At 37.6% G+C, this 13,933-nt stretch overlaps 1 protein-coding gene across 2 annotated transcripts in view; it reads right to left on the bottom strand.

Moving 5' to 3' along the window:
- Positions 1-10,169, bottom strand: part of pld1.S (phospholipase D1 S homeolog) — a 110,234-nt gene extending 100,065 nt beyond the window's left edge. Inside the window, exon 1 of one of the 2 annotated variants that reach the window (XM_041564873.1) lies at positions 10,087-10,169. The gene's annotated coding sequence lies outside the window, so the exon portion shown is untranslated. Of the gene's footprint in view, positions 1-4,214; positions 4,315-10,086 lie in introns of those variants that run through there. The other variant, XM_018265701.2, reaches the window with a different exon arrangement.
- Positions 10,170-13,933: the final 3,764 nt, after the last annotated feature.

Here is a 13,933-nt window from a genome sequence, read left to right as displayed (position 1 = left end):
GAGGGATGGAAGACAAATTATGAGGGTAGACTATCAAGGCTGGGGTTGTTTTCTCTGGAAAAAAGATGCGTGTGAGGGGACATGATTACATGAGGACATTATAGACAAATAGCAGGGGACCTTTTTACCCATAAAGAGGATCACTGCTCTAGAGGCCCCCTTTAGACCAGAGGAAAATAACTTTTATTTGAATCCGTGTAGGTGGTTCTTCACAATGAGGACAGTGAAGTTGTGAAATGCACTGCTGGATGTTGTTGTGATGTCTGATTATGTTATTGCTTTTAAGATTGGCTTGGATGATTTCTAGGACAAGCATAATATCGAAGGCTATTGGGATACTAAAATCTATAGTCTATGAGTATATATAGTTTATTTGAGTGTATGGAAGGGTCAGTGTATGTATGCATGGATACTGGGTTTCATTTGGAGGGGTTGAACTTGATGGACTTTGGTCTTTTTTTTAACCTTATGTAACTATTTAAATAACTATGTAACTAAAAGAACAAACATCTCTACTAATTTGCTCTATTTCATTCTATCTTTATTCATAAGTAGCCACAGTGGAAACAAAAGCCACTTGTGAGATGAGATTTTGGGCTGCAAGTAAATGATACCCATGTGAGTAAAAGTGGAATTTAAACTGGCTTATGCACCCTGAAACATGCTAACCCAGAATGAGAATTGTCAGGCAGTTCTGAGTGCCAGTTGTGCACAGGGATGTTGCACTGCCCAAAATGAGAAACCAAGGGAGGTTATATATGGTCAGGCATTCTAAAATCTAAGCAAAATACATTTAAGTTAGATACATACTTACTGTACACTACAAGCTATTTCCTAGTATAAGAAATAATCCAGGATATTTCAGTGCATCCTGGTAATTATTGAATGTTATCCAGTACTCAACAGAGACTGCCATTTCCTTACAATTGCAAATTCAGCAGTGCCAACCATCCAGGAACAGAGGGAACATTTATGCAGTTGCTCTAAAATCCTGCTTTGAGCAGGTTGTTTAACTGGCTCTTGGCCAGATACTTTTTCCCATATCACATCTGCTTAGTATTATCTGTCATTATTTGTGCTAGACATTCTCTCCTGCCTTCCAACACCCACCCACACCTCATAAACACTTTTGTGGACATAGTTACCTAGCATTATAGTACTTTACAGAACACTATGGGCGGTGTTATCTTCCTGTATTTCTCCCACCTGCTATACAGTACTTGCATCAGTTGTCCTGGAGCTTACATCAAACAAAGAGAGCTTATTAAATATTATTATATGCTTATATTTCTGCCAGGAAAAGGGCATGCAAATTTATACAAGTTTCATACAGCTGCGCAACTATTGGAATGCTGTTTGTGGGGCATCAGCAAAATACTAGGCACGGCTCTTTGTAAAACGGGAGTAAATATACGATCTTGATAGACCATTCTGCAATTCTTGGAAAGCAGATGATCTGCCATGTATAAAAATTGCATCTGCCAATGTACCTTGTTTGTGGGTTCTGATTACTCAGGCTGTCCGCCTAAACAAACTAGAGCAGTGAATGGTGACAGAGCAGAGAACTTGGAGAATCAGCCCCTGTATTGCCACATGTAGACTAAACTATATGATGGATCAAAGCTGATTGGCCAGAATAGAAAACATAACATGTTAGTGCAGTTTGGAACCGCAAAGGGGTTCACTTTCACCTTGTCATCCCGCTGATTGGATCTCACATTATTTATAATCTTGTTTATTGATGCAGTTTGTGTGTTAGGTATGATTTGCTCTAGAATACACTGTTTAAACAATTTTAAAGAAACAATCCCTGGCACACCCATAGTGTATTGAGGGAACACTTGTGCCTTGAGGTATAAAAACAACTACTGTTTCTGCCAACTGTGATCTAAGGTACAGTATTCTTTACATTGGAGGAACTCCGTAAGCCATGCATACACACTTTTAAAACAGAGCACTTCAAATTCTGGCGCTCATATGTTTAAAAGACAAAACTTCTATAACAGCACAAACACAGCAGCACTACTCAGAACGGATAAGGGGTACAACCCCATAATATTTATTTTTGTGTGTGTTTCTATGTGTGTTTGGGAAACAATAACATTTATAGGATTGCACCATTATGAAGGGGCAGGGTTGCTCCAGTTTGAATAGTGCCAGTTTTTTTTGGATGTGACTCCATATAAAACACGTCCCACTCCAACTCATCTGTCTCTTGTTACACCACAGAAAGTGCTTTCTCTAGATTGATTGGTGGTATACTCTAATGCACTCTAAATTGTCACACCCATTATAGAGCAATCTTGCCTGTTTTGCATTTTATCATATACAAATATAGTGCCTGTTTGCACACTTGATCAACACTTCGTCTATTAGGATGTGTCATGACAAACCAATGCACCAAAAACAACTGTAATAAGAGGCAAAGTATCCTGTGACTTTAGAATAAACTTGTGTCTTCTGTTTTCTTGGCCATAGGGTTGTCACCTGGCCAATAAAAATAGGGCTTAATGCCAATATAATTAATAGGCCAAAAGGTGGCAACACTACCGGGGAACCTTAGTAGACCCAATAACATTCTTTATCTATCAAACATATCTGCTTCTCACACTAGGGTGTGTACCTTTGGCTAGGATTTCATTCTGGGGTTTGTCCAGTGCTCCATGTCACCAAAACGTTTAAAGCATTCTCTATAGTTGGATAAAATACAAATTAACCATTTGAATAACCCTGGAAAGGTTTACTAGTGACAATGCACCCTATCCAATTTTCCAATTCTAGTCTGTAAGGAGACTTCTGATACTGGAAATTCCCTTGTGCTTGTCTATGTATTTATATGGTGTTTCACAGGATTTGAACGTAGTTATTTTGAGCCATGCCATACCGGAAATAACTCTTCTTAAGGTACTCAATTACAAATCCAATTTCCAATGGCGAGTCTCCTCTACATGTTGTAGGCAATATGGCATGTCCCATAGCATGTGATAATTAGAACGTACTATATAGATCTTCATAAGTTTGTGCATGGAACATAAGTGACTCCATAGACTAGATCACATAAAGCATGTACTTGTTTGAAGGGAAAAGTATATTGTGGATCAGAAACCAATCCGTCACCCAACATGGTTAATACACATATTTCCATTAGCCAGATTCAAGGTATCACCATCACTAACGACCGCTACCTATTTTAAAATCCAGTTAATCAGCTTACTTATTTGGGATTTTATTTATTTTGTGTGATAAATAAATGTGAATACTTACATCAACTAAATGTACAACAGCCAGAAGGAGAGGGAAGCATAGGCACATGGCTATAACAAATACATTTGTTAGGGTGATGGGCAGTGGCGTAACTAGATATTACTGGGCCCACAGCAAATTATTTTTCAAGCCCCCAAAATGTTTAGAGGTTGACTTGTTTCTCCAATATTTATTGAAATTGTATATGAATTAGGGCCTCGTGGGGCCCCTATACCTCCTGGGCCCCCCTGCAGCCGCAGTATCTGCTTCCTCTATAGTTACGTCCCTGATGGGTGAGACCCAGTGAAGCAGTAAGTGCTGCTGTAGCTACAAATGTAAAACAGGGACAGCAAAGCAAATATATTAGTCACAAATAGGTTTAGTTGTATAATCTAACTGTTCAGTTATATTTAACAGTGTCAGATTTCCTGTCCTGTTCCTGAGATGCCCTAGTGTTACCAGGTAGGGTACGTCTCTATTGCTACTGTAAGGCAATGCATGAAAATACAATTCTGGAAGGCCAAGAACAAGTTTGTTTTATCTTTCACAAGACAAATGAAACATTGCTTTTTAACAAATAGAAAGCCATATTTACTCTACTTCCCTGTTTTTGTTTGCAGTTCAATAAGGTTATTAGATCATGTGGAAAACTGGGGATGCTTCCCTTAAATTCCATCAATTTGAAAACCGAGTAATTTGCATTTAATTGTCCTTGGGTGTTTTCAAAAATGACCCCGCACTGTGATAGAAAGAGCATTCACTACATAACATTATTAGTACAACATACATTAACATTTAAATAACAAAGATGATGATACTGTAGTTACAGAAACAAATCAAGTACACCACAATTTCTTTTTTACAAACACTCCTGTCACATTGCTATATTACAGAGAACAGCCCCCTCAATACAAGCTTCCTGGTACCCTGCAATGCAGCACAGATTCTAAAACATAACTCTCGCAGGTTACCTGTATGTGTGTGTGTGTGACAATTCCTTCATAAGATTCTGTTTCTAGTGCCTTGAGGTATTGGAGTGGTGATCAGAGTACAGCTGAAACTAACTGCAAGCTAAAAGCATCCGGATTCATTGAGCAACCTGTGAGACACACCCACTAACAAAATAATGCAGCCAGCTTTTCCAGCCACTTACTGCAGTTACTCTAAGCGGAAAACAAGTCATTCTGCATTTAAAGAAAAAGCACACATTTCAGCAATTATTAGTGGGGTTCCTTGGGATTTAAAAGGAACGTTTATTGGTCTATTTGCAATAAAGTGAACAGGTTTGTATGTTTTGTTTTACATTATGGTCATGTTCTATAAATTAGCACTGCTGAGTGTTTTGGGGGATGGCTGTATTTATTCTATACAGAGGTGGGATTTGAGGCTATGGAGGGGCAATTGCACCTGATTACTAGCTCCCCAACTGTGGAGGAATGAGAGAATTAGAGAATCTCCTCCTCATGAAGCAGTTTCTTTCCTAGGTCAGATGAGTATAAATCTGTTGTGGTAAGTGAGTGTGAATGTCAGTGTATGCGTGTCTGTGTGTAAAATTAACTGTTAGGAGCAGATTTATAAAAGGTCAAGGTGAAATTTCGAATGTAAAAAATTCAAATTTAGAGCTATTTTTTTTGCGTTCTTCGACTATGGAATCGTCCATATTTGATTTGAATTTGAAGAAAATGTGAATATTGAAATTTATCATGTACTGTCTCTTTGATAATTCGACTTTGACTATTCGCCATCTAAAACCTGCCGAATTGCTGTTTTAAGCCTATGGGGGACCTCCTAGAACCTATTTGGAATCAGGAGAGAGTCCTTCGATTGGTACAATTCGAATTCGGCCGAATATGGACTTATTCGATCGAAGACGGACCTATTCGACCAAATAAAACCAACTTAATTTTGGTTGGTGTTTTTCAATTAGAATTTCGAAGTTTTTTCAATTCGAAATTCGACCCTTGATAAATCTGCCCCACGAAGTCCAAAAAGTTCGAATTTTTGGATACTTCGACCATCGAATAGGATACTACGACTTCGAATTTACTTCGATTCAAAGTAAAAATCGTTCGATTATTTGACCATTCGATAATCAAAGTACTGTCTCTTTAAAAAAAACTTAGACTTCATACTTCGCCAAATTAAAGCTACCGAAGTGCAATATTAGCCTACGGGGACCTTCCAGAGTACTTTTCTAAGTTTTTTTTGGTTGAATAAAAATCCTTCGATCGTACGCTAAAATCCTTCGAATCGTTTGAATCATGTGATACAAATGATTTAACCGTTAGATCAAACGATTTTTATTCGATCGCAGGATTGCCAAATTTTCGGAAAAAACGTTGAATTCGATATTCGAATTCAATGTTTTTTAATTTGATGGTCGAATTTCGAAGTTTTTTGTACTTCGAAATTCGACCCTTGATAAATCTGCCCCTTAGTGTTAATGTGTGTAAGGGCAACCGTGTGTAAGAAGGTCTGACAAACTGTGTTATAGAGACTACAATGAACCTGTGTATAGCTGTGCAACTACATTCATTATTCAATCTTATAGGTACAGGTTGGTTGTGGGTTTTGCCTACAACCATTTTCTCACAAGTGCATTTGTCACACAGCACATTAACCCCTACAGTTCCTTGTCCCGCTGCTCCATTGTATCCCTGACCTATACATGGCCTCACTCTATTCACTCTCCTCTTTTACCCTTTACCTTCTCATTCTGCTGAGTTTACCCCCACACTCACCTTTCTGTCTGTGATAACTCTCTGCCTCACTTTGTACATCTGTATAGATAGACATATCTAAAATATTCTAATATATATTTTTGCACCTCACCCACTGTCCTGCTCCTGTCTTGTATGCACCTCATTATATTTTTTTTTGGTTGACTATTATCTTTTAACCCTTCTGCCACTCTGGGAACAAAGCAGCGTTCCCATAGACTGAAATAGAATGTATAAACATAGATTCTATTCTAGTGACATTTTTGTTGTGCACACCCCCTTCCTGCTGTTACTCTACTTTATGTACAGTAGAATCCCCATTTTACATTTTTCAGGGGACCAGAAAAAATGGTGTAAAGTCAGCGAAATGTATTATGAATTATATATTGGTGGGGCCACAAAAAATGGTATAACATATGGAAAAATTAAAAATTTGGGTATGTAAAATGTAGGCTTCGCTGTATGTATCTAGTTGTAACTAGAACTCTCGAGGGAATAACATTCTGCAACTGCTGGTAGTAATTGTACTCAGAAAGTAGAAAAGATCAAGTTCTGTCCTGGCTAACAATACGTTTGTGTCACTATTAGAATGGCATTGCTATACTGTACATGTGCAAAAGTTACTACTTTATTTATTTATAGAAAAGCTGTTGTTAGGTTTGTGTGGAAACCAAAATATGGGTACAAGTAATTTGTGTAATATGTCTCCCTCCTTGCCCCCCCCCTGTGGACACTCATGGGTTTTGAACTAATCTTTGCACTAGCAGCACCCATCAGCCTCCTAGCTACTGATCACCTCATTAGGTTTAAAAGGGAGACCTGGTAACACAGATAAACTGCTCTAGGGTGGCCCTAGAACTGTTGTCATACTAGTAAATACAACATATTTTATTGCTGCGCACATTTGTGCAGTCTTTAAAAAGGTTGCAAATATCACAATTCCACCACACAGTCTAATAAAAGAATTCCACCACACAGTCTACAAGTAAAATAATAAATAAATAGAGAATTAACTGGGCTCATGAAAGGGGCATATTGCATAAATCCATGAAGGTGAGCATGGGGCAAATATGAACATGGGACCTTTGGCCTTTTGTATAGCAGCTCTTCAGTGTGCTACAGGGTACTGAAACACAAAAAAATGGTCTGAGGTATTAAAGGGATGCAACGATATTCTGGGCTATTAAGTAAGAGGGTTCAACTTCAGTGTAAGGCACCGCCAGGCCTTCCAAACTTTCATAAATTGTAAATAGCATTCTGGAGAACCGATTTCTGTAGTCAATAGTTACTTTATGTAAAATGGGGGTGAAAATGCATGACATGTTTTGGATCGGGTGATCTTCCTCAGGTGCTCATATACATGTACATGAGCACCTAAAGAAGGATCACCCGATCCAAAACATGTTATGCATTTTAAAATAAAGTAACTAATGACTACAGACATTGGTTCTCCAGAATGCTATCTACAATGTATTAAAGGGGTGGTTCACCTTCAAACAACTAGTTGTTTTCAGATAGATCACCAGAAATAACGACTTTTTCCAATGACTTTCAATTGTCTGTGAGACCGTTTTTCTAATATTGAAGTGCAAAGTGTCATTTTTTTTACCTTCTAGCATTGTTTACCAGCCCTGGGAGGGGGGGGGGGTCGCTGACCCTGTAAACTGTTCTAAATGGATACATTTATTTGATACATTTCTTATCTTTGTCACTGCTGAGCAGAATCTCTGAGTTTCTTTACAGGCAGCTGTTAGAATTTATACAATAGTTGCTAATACTCCAGAGATGCTGCTGAGAAATGTATCAACTAAATGTTGCAAAATTGTAACAGTTTAGAGTCTGCACCTGAATTACTGAGCTGCCAGACTCAAACACCAGAGAAACAAACATTCAACTTTGAACTTAGATTTTGGAAAAACAGTAAACATTTGTTTATGGTGAAAACTGAATTGAAAAAAGGGTTTGGAAGGTGAACAAACTCTTTAAGGCAGTGATCTCCAATGAGTGGCTCACAAGTAACATGTTGCTCTCCAACCCCTTGGCTGTTGCTCCATGTGGCCTCAAAGCAGGAGCTTATTTTTAAATTATTGGCTTGGAGGCAAGCAATGGTAGCATAAAACCAGGTGTATTGCCAAACAGAGCCTCCTGTAGCCTGCCAGTCCACATAGGGACTACTAAATGGCCAATCACAGTCCTTATTTGGCGCCCCCAGGAACTTTCTTTTTTCATGCTTGTGTTGCTCCCCAAAACTTTTTTTTTTACAATTGAATGTTGCTCATGAGTACAAAAGATAGGGCACTCCTTTATTAAGGTATTGATTGCCCTGTTAAAGGATGATTTTTGTACTCCCTAAGTTCTAAGGAATCAGGACTGACATGTCACCCAAAACGGCAATAGCTGCATCTAAATCTTTTCAGGGCCACAATCAGAAACCCACATTTTCATTTAGGATATGCTATAACCAAAGTAACCATGTGCAATATTGCTTTTCTTATCGGCCTGCCAAAAACAATGCTCCTGGACTGAAACTTTTACACACTAATTTGCAATCATATAACAGAATTTCTGTATGCCAAACTTAAGTGCAAGCTTTTGCATAAATAAAGTTACAATTTCTTTGTAGGGTATCTAAAATTGTATCCTTGTCATAGAATTTTATAGCCGGCAATAACTTGTTTGCTCACATTTGGTTTTGTTTTTAAAGTAAAGCTAAATGCCTTGAAAGGGACATGGCTAGAGATGCTGTATATTTTTTATACTTGGATTAACATTGATCATATGTTTGATCTATAGGGTCACCAAAATAAACTACCATAGTTTTTTTAATGATCTTTTTATTATCCAAAACAATATCTGAGTTGTTTCTTTGTGCAATGGTGACTCCAGGAACAAATATGTGTTGACAGCAAACACAATATGAAAGTGTCTTTGGAATGCTGCACTCCAATTCTAATACAGGTATGGAACCTATTGAATCCAGAATGTTCAGGATCTGGAACTTTCTGTAATTTGAATTACCATACCGTAAGTCTACAAAAAATATTAATTAAATCCAATAGGATTCTTTTGCCTTCAATATGGATTCATGATATCATAGTAATCAAGTGCCAGGTAAGGTTTTATTATTATAGAGAAAAAGGAAATCATCTTTAAAATTTGAATAATTTGTTAAAAATGGAGTCTATTAGAGAGACCTTCCTGTAATTCGAAGCATTGCTAAACGATTTCTGGATAAGAGATTGCATGAATACCATAGCATTGGATTTGGGTATGCCATGGAGATTTTCATTTTCATTTTATTCTATGATTATGGAGCATCATGAAGTGCCCAGAGGGTAACATTTCATTTGTCATTAATTTCATTTGTCATTAATGCGAATGGTTTTGACTTTATAAGGCCCCATTTGTGAAATCAATGCAAACTTTTTATTTTATTTGCCATTTGCAGTGTACTTGTCATTTATAGTTTAATACACATCATTTTTTTAGACTCTTCACCCATGAACCACTAAAACAATGATATTTTAGGGAAATGATACCTTATTTTTCATTTTTGACTTATTGGAATTACACATGCAAATATTATGATTATACCCTTTTGCTCCATATGCCTTGTCATTTATGTAGGTGTTATGACTCAGTTTACAGTTTTTTTTATCTATCAGTGAACTCTGCTGCGACACTGTGGTCGCGGCATTTTTTTTTTTTTTGGTTACATTTACTAGACATTTGTTTAAAAATAAAGTAGATTGATCTCTGTTAGAATGTAAAGACCTAGGTATATGTATATTTGTGTTTTTATTTGCTTGTTCTTTCCATTTGGTGTAAGCAGCTATTGGTTATAGCTTTCATTATCACCTTTCACAGTATTATGTTATAATCCCTTAAAAAGATGCTAGAAACTCTCCATACCAAAGACAACTGCCCAGATTTCTTATCAACAACAAATAACCCCTTCATGCTATGTCAGCATGGGTTTTCCCCTTAAACGCAGCCCACCAGTAACATTTAAGGTTATAATGGCCCTTTAACCGGTCTCTAGAAGACTGGCAGAACATTTCTCAGAAACTTGTTTTATCAGCAACGTTTTAAATCCCTGTAGTAAAGAAAAAAACATTACTACCTGCAATGTACCTTCGTGACTTTAGCTCCATGTGCCAAGAGACTCTCATACTGTGAATTTACTCAGTGCCACTACTGTAACTCTTCTGTGGGCATCTCTGTGATTCTGTTAGTATGTAGTACCACGAGCAGCTGAGAGTTCCCAGAAAGCAGGAAATGAGCACACCAAAGAAATCATGTGTCTGTGGCTTTCAGTGCAAGCAGTTGACAAAGGGAGGGACCTGAGTGTTAAAATGCACTTGATGTGCTAAGAAAATGTAGACTTGGTGCTGCACTGACAGCTGGAGGGCTGAAATCATAAAGCTCTCTAAGCACCTTAAACATTTACACAGTGAAAAGCTGCTTTTTTTTCATAGAGAGTGAGAGTAATGCATCAGTACCTTATCATAAAGAAATCATAATGTTATTTTGCAAGATAGTCAAATTTGCATGTACTTTCAAAAACAAAGCTAATTTGGGAAATGCATGCAAGGACTAGTATACAGTTTCAGTATCATTTCTGCAGGAAAATCATTATATAATTGTAGTCTGTCGTTTAAGGCACATCACTGGCATTTTCTTTGCTTGCACAACATATTTGATCACATCATTAAGCATGGCATTTTGCAAACGGGAAGTGGCATGAACAATCCTACCGTGCTATCTATAGACATAAGTGGCCATTTCTAATGAAAAAAAAACCACATATATATATACACAGTACATATTATGGTTTACTTTTGCTTTATTTTTGCTATTCTGCACAGATAGCCTCATTTATCTGTCTTTGTGTATTTAGTAATATGAGCAGGAAATCATTTGCTGCCCGTTTCAATAAAGACAAAGAAATATCATAGAGGATGTCATAAACAAATGAGAATGCTTGTTTGCATTTACTAAGCAAAACATTTCCCTGGCATCTCTCCAACAGTGAGGTAGCCACTGATGGCCAACTAGCACTTATTCACTCATACAAAAATACCCCAGCAGCCCCAAACCAATTTTAGATGTTAACAAAAACACGCTTGGTGCTGTTTGATTCTTCTTTACCACAATTATTCAGTTTCTCACATAGATATACATATTTCCAGTAACCTATGTAACTATATCATAACATCAACCACAACACTCCCCAAAGTAATTGCTGCTCCCATTAAATAAACACCACAGTGAGCGCATTCTCATGTGACCAGCATGGATGAGTTCTAAGATTCTAAACATAAAATGTGCCTGCAAAAGTGCCAGTTTTCACACTGCATCAGTGTGTGAACGGATGGACTGGATATTGGAACAGCTGGATGCATTCTATAGTGGAACAATCTAAGCTTTTAAATTTTCAGATAGCACATTAGCTCATACATGCAAAAATGGTGGATTTAAGTCAATTTCATTTTGAAATTTGGGTACTCAGAGATGCTTATTCATTACTGCTCATACAGACCCAATGAATCCACATTTTGTAGCCCCCAAAAGTATCTTTTGTCTGGTGTCCATGCAGGCAGCCCCCGGATTAGCTTTAGAGACTTTCTTAAGATCAAGATAAAAGTATGATTAAAGTTAATAAGCTGCTCTTTAGGAGAGAAGAAGGTGAGTGGGTTTTATTGCAATATCAAAGTAGAATCTTTATTCCAGTCTAGGCAACCACATATTTGATTTGGATAATGCAGATGTTCCAGAAGCAGCACGTAAGTACCTCGGCATGAGATGAAATTCCCTTTCCATATTTTTGTAGTCATAAGTGAAAGTAAATCATAATCTATAATGCTTGAAAAAACAGAAATACAGGCTGACCAACATTTGGTCTAAAAGGTTTATGACCTGGGCAAGCTATGACGCACAGAGTCTCTGAGAATACAGAAAGTAAGCACAGTAAATCAGTCACAATTAAGGTGGCCATAGACACACAGATAATATCGTACAAAATTAATTTTCGTGCATGTATGGTGGGAAAAGAGCCGACCAATATAGGCAGAAGACTTGGCTATCCGTCGGCTCGTCGTTCGGGCTGGACAGAAAATTTTAGTCATGAATCATCAGATACAGGTAGAATTCTATTGTTTCTACCTGTGTATCTGACAATTCAGCTCTACACATGTATACTGAAATGAACAATCTTTCTTGGAAAGGGCCCACTTTTTCGAGGTCCCACTGGGAAAAATCCTGCTAGCCTGGCAGGTCAGTCCGACACTGGGTAGGAGTTCAAGCTTAATGGACAGTATTTTATTTAAAAGAGCTTGATATAAACTCCATCTGTGGAACTGCTATACAGACTTGCTATTGCTTAGGATATTGCAGTGAAAGGACTAAATGAACTGAACCCCTGTGGGTCATACAGCTTTGGGGGATGGGCAACAAAATACTGGGAATTTGCCCCTTTATTGATTTTTTTTTTGGTAATCACCGTGACCCTGCTGGTTCACTTTCAGATTTGTTTTTGGATTTGGTGCTGCATGTCTAAATGATAATCACTTTACCCATCAGTCCGCCATCAGATGATAACCATTTTGCCACCCACACACTGAGCTAGAAATTGTGTTGGGTCAAAACTCTTGGGGGCAAATTCAATTAAGGGTGAATTTTCACCTGCGGAGGCTTCGCCACACTTCACGCCACTTCGGGCACAAATAGTCTACCACTACGCTAATTCACTAAAATGCAAAGTTGCATCTTGGCTGCTGAACGCTGGGGACGTTTGGCTATTGGGAATTCATTAGCAAGAGCATTTCATAGTAAACCTTCACTAACTTAATTTCTGCCTAGCAAAACTTTATTAATACACTTACGCTTAGGTCCATTTGAATAGGGCAGGTACATATAGGTCATATATATTTTTAGAAATGGTGGGGAAATTGCTTGAAATGGCCACTAAATAGGAAGCAAAATGAAGGCAAAAGAGATCCTCTAATGTCCTAGACATGAGCTCACCCTAAAACAAATGTGCCATGCCCTTCAAATGGATAAAAAAAAGTTAACAACATTTTTTAACAGTCACAACTTATACAATTCCACTTTAAAATATGCAAAAACTCCAGAGTTTTTTTAAACTTTTCGGTATACAGGATAAGGAAACTCTTGTGGTAAACTTAATGGAAAATTCTTAGTGAATTTGCGAAGTAACGAGGGTTCGCCTAAGCGAAAATATGAAAAGGGAGCAAAACTTTGTTAGCAAATACTCTTTCGCTATTGAATTGTCCACTATGCCTGTTAGTAAATTGGTGATCTCTCTGCGGATTGTATTTCTGGCGAATTTTCGCTAGCGACTGCCACTTCACCCTTTAGTAAATCTGCCCCTTGGTATCATGTGCAATTGTCTTTAGAGAGTTATCGTTATTGGTGCAGACCCTCCTGTAAATATTCACTCAGATTCCACTAGGTGGAGATACCACACTGTCATATCTGGTACTCAGCCTCGTCATGCTTCACTGTAGAGAGATTTTGTCCTGTGCAAGCAAAAAAAAACTCCATTCCATAAACACCCAAAAGGAGTGTAATCCCAAGATGCAAATAAATTACAGGGCACTCTGTATAAATCAGGGTTCAGTGTCAAATCAAGAAAAATCTTTGGCCCCATGGCAGTGACCTACCATTATTCTTGCAGGAACCTGTGATTACAAAATATAATATATATATAATACTTTCCATATGACAAAAGTAAGGGTAAATGGTATTCTTTTAATATTAACCCTTAGCAATCATCTTAGTTCGGTTGCCTTATCACAGCTGCTTGTTGGAGGCTACTAGAATTAATATATATTTATAAAGCACCAACATATTCTGCAGTGCAGTACAGTAAATTGGTATATACATGGAACATACAGATTACACATGATAACTGATACAAGAGGTAGAATACAATACAATCTATGGGT

Source organism: Xenopus laevis, chromosome 5S (genome assembly GCF_017654675.1).
Source record: "Xenopus laevis strain J_2021 chromosome 5S, Xenopus_laevis_v10.1, whole genome shotgun sequence".
Lineage (NCBI taxonomy): Eukaryota > Metazoa > Chordata > Amphibia > Anura > Pipidae > Xenopus > Xenopus laevis.
This window is presented reverse-complemented; position numbering and strand designations above follow the sequence as displayed.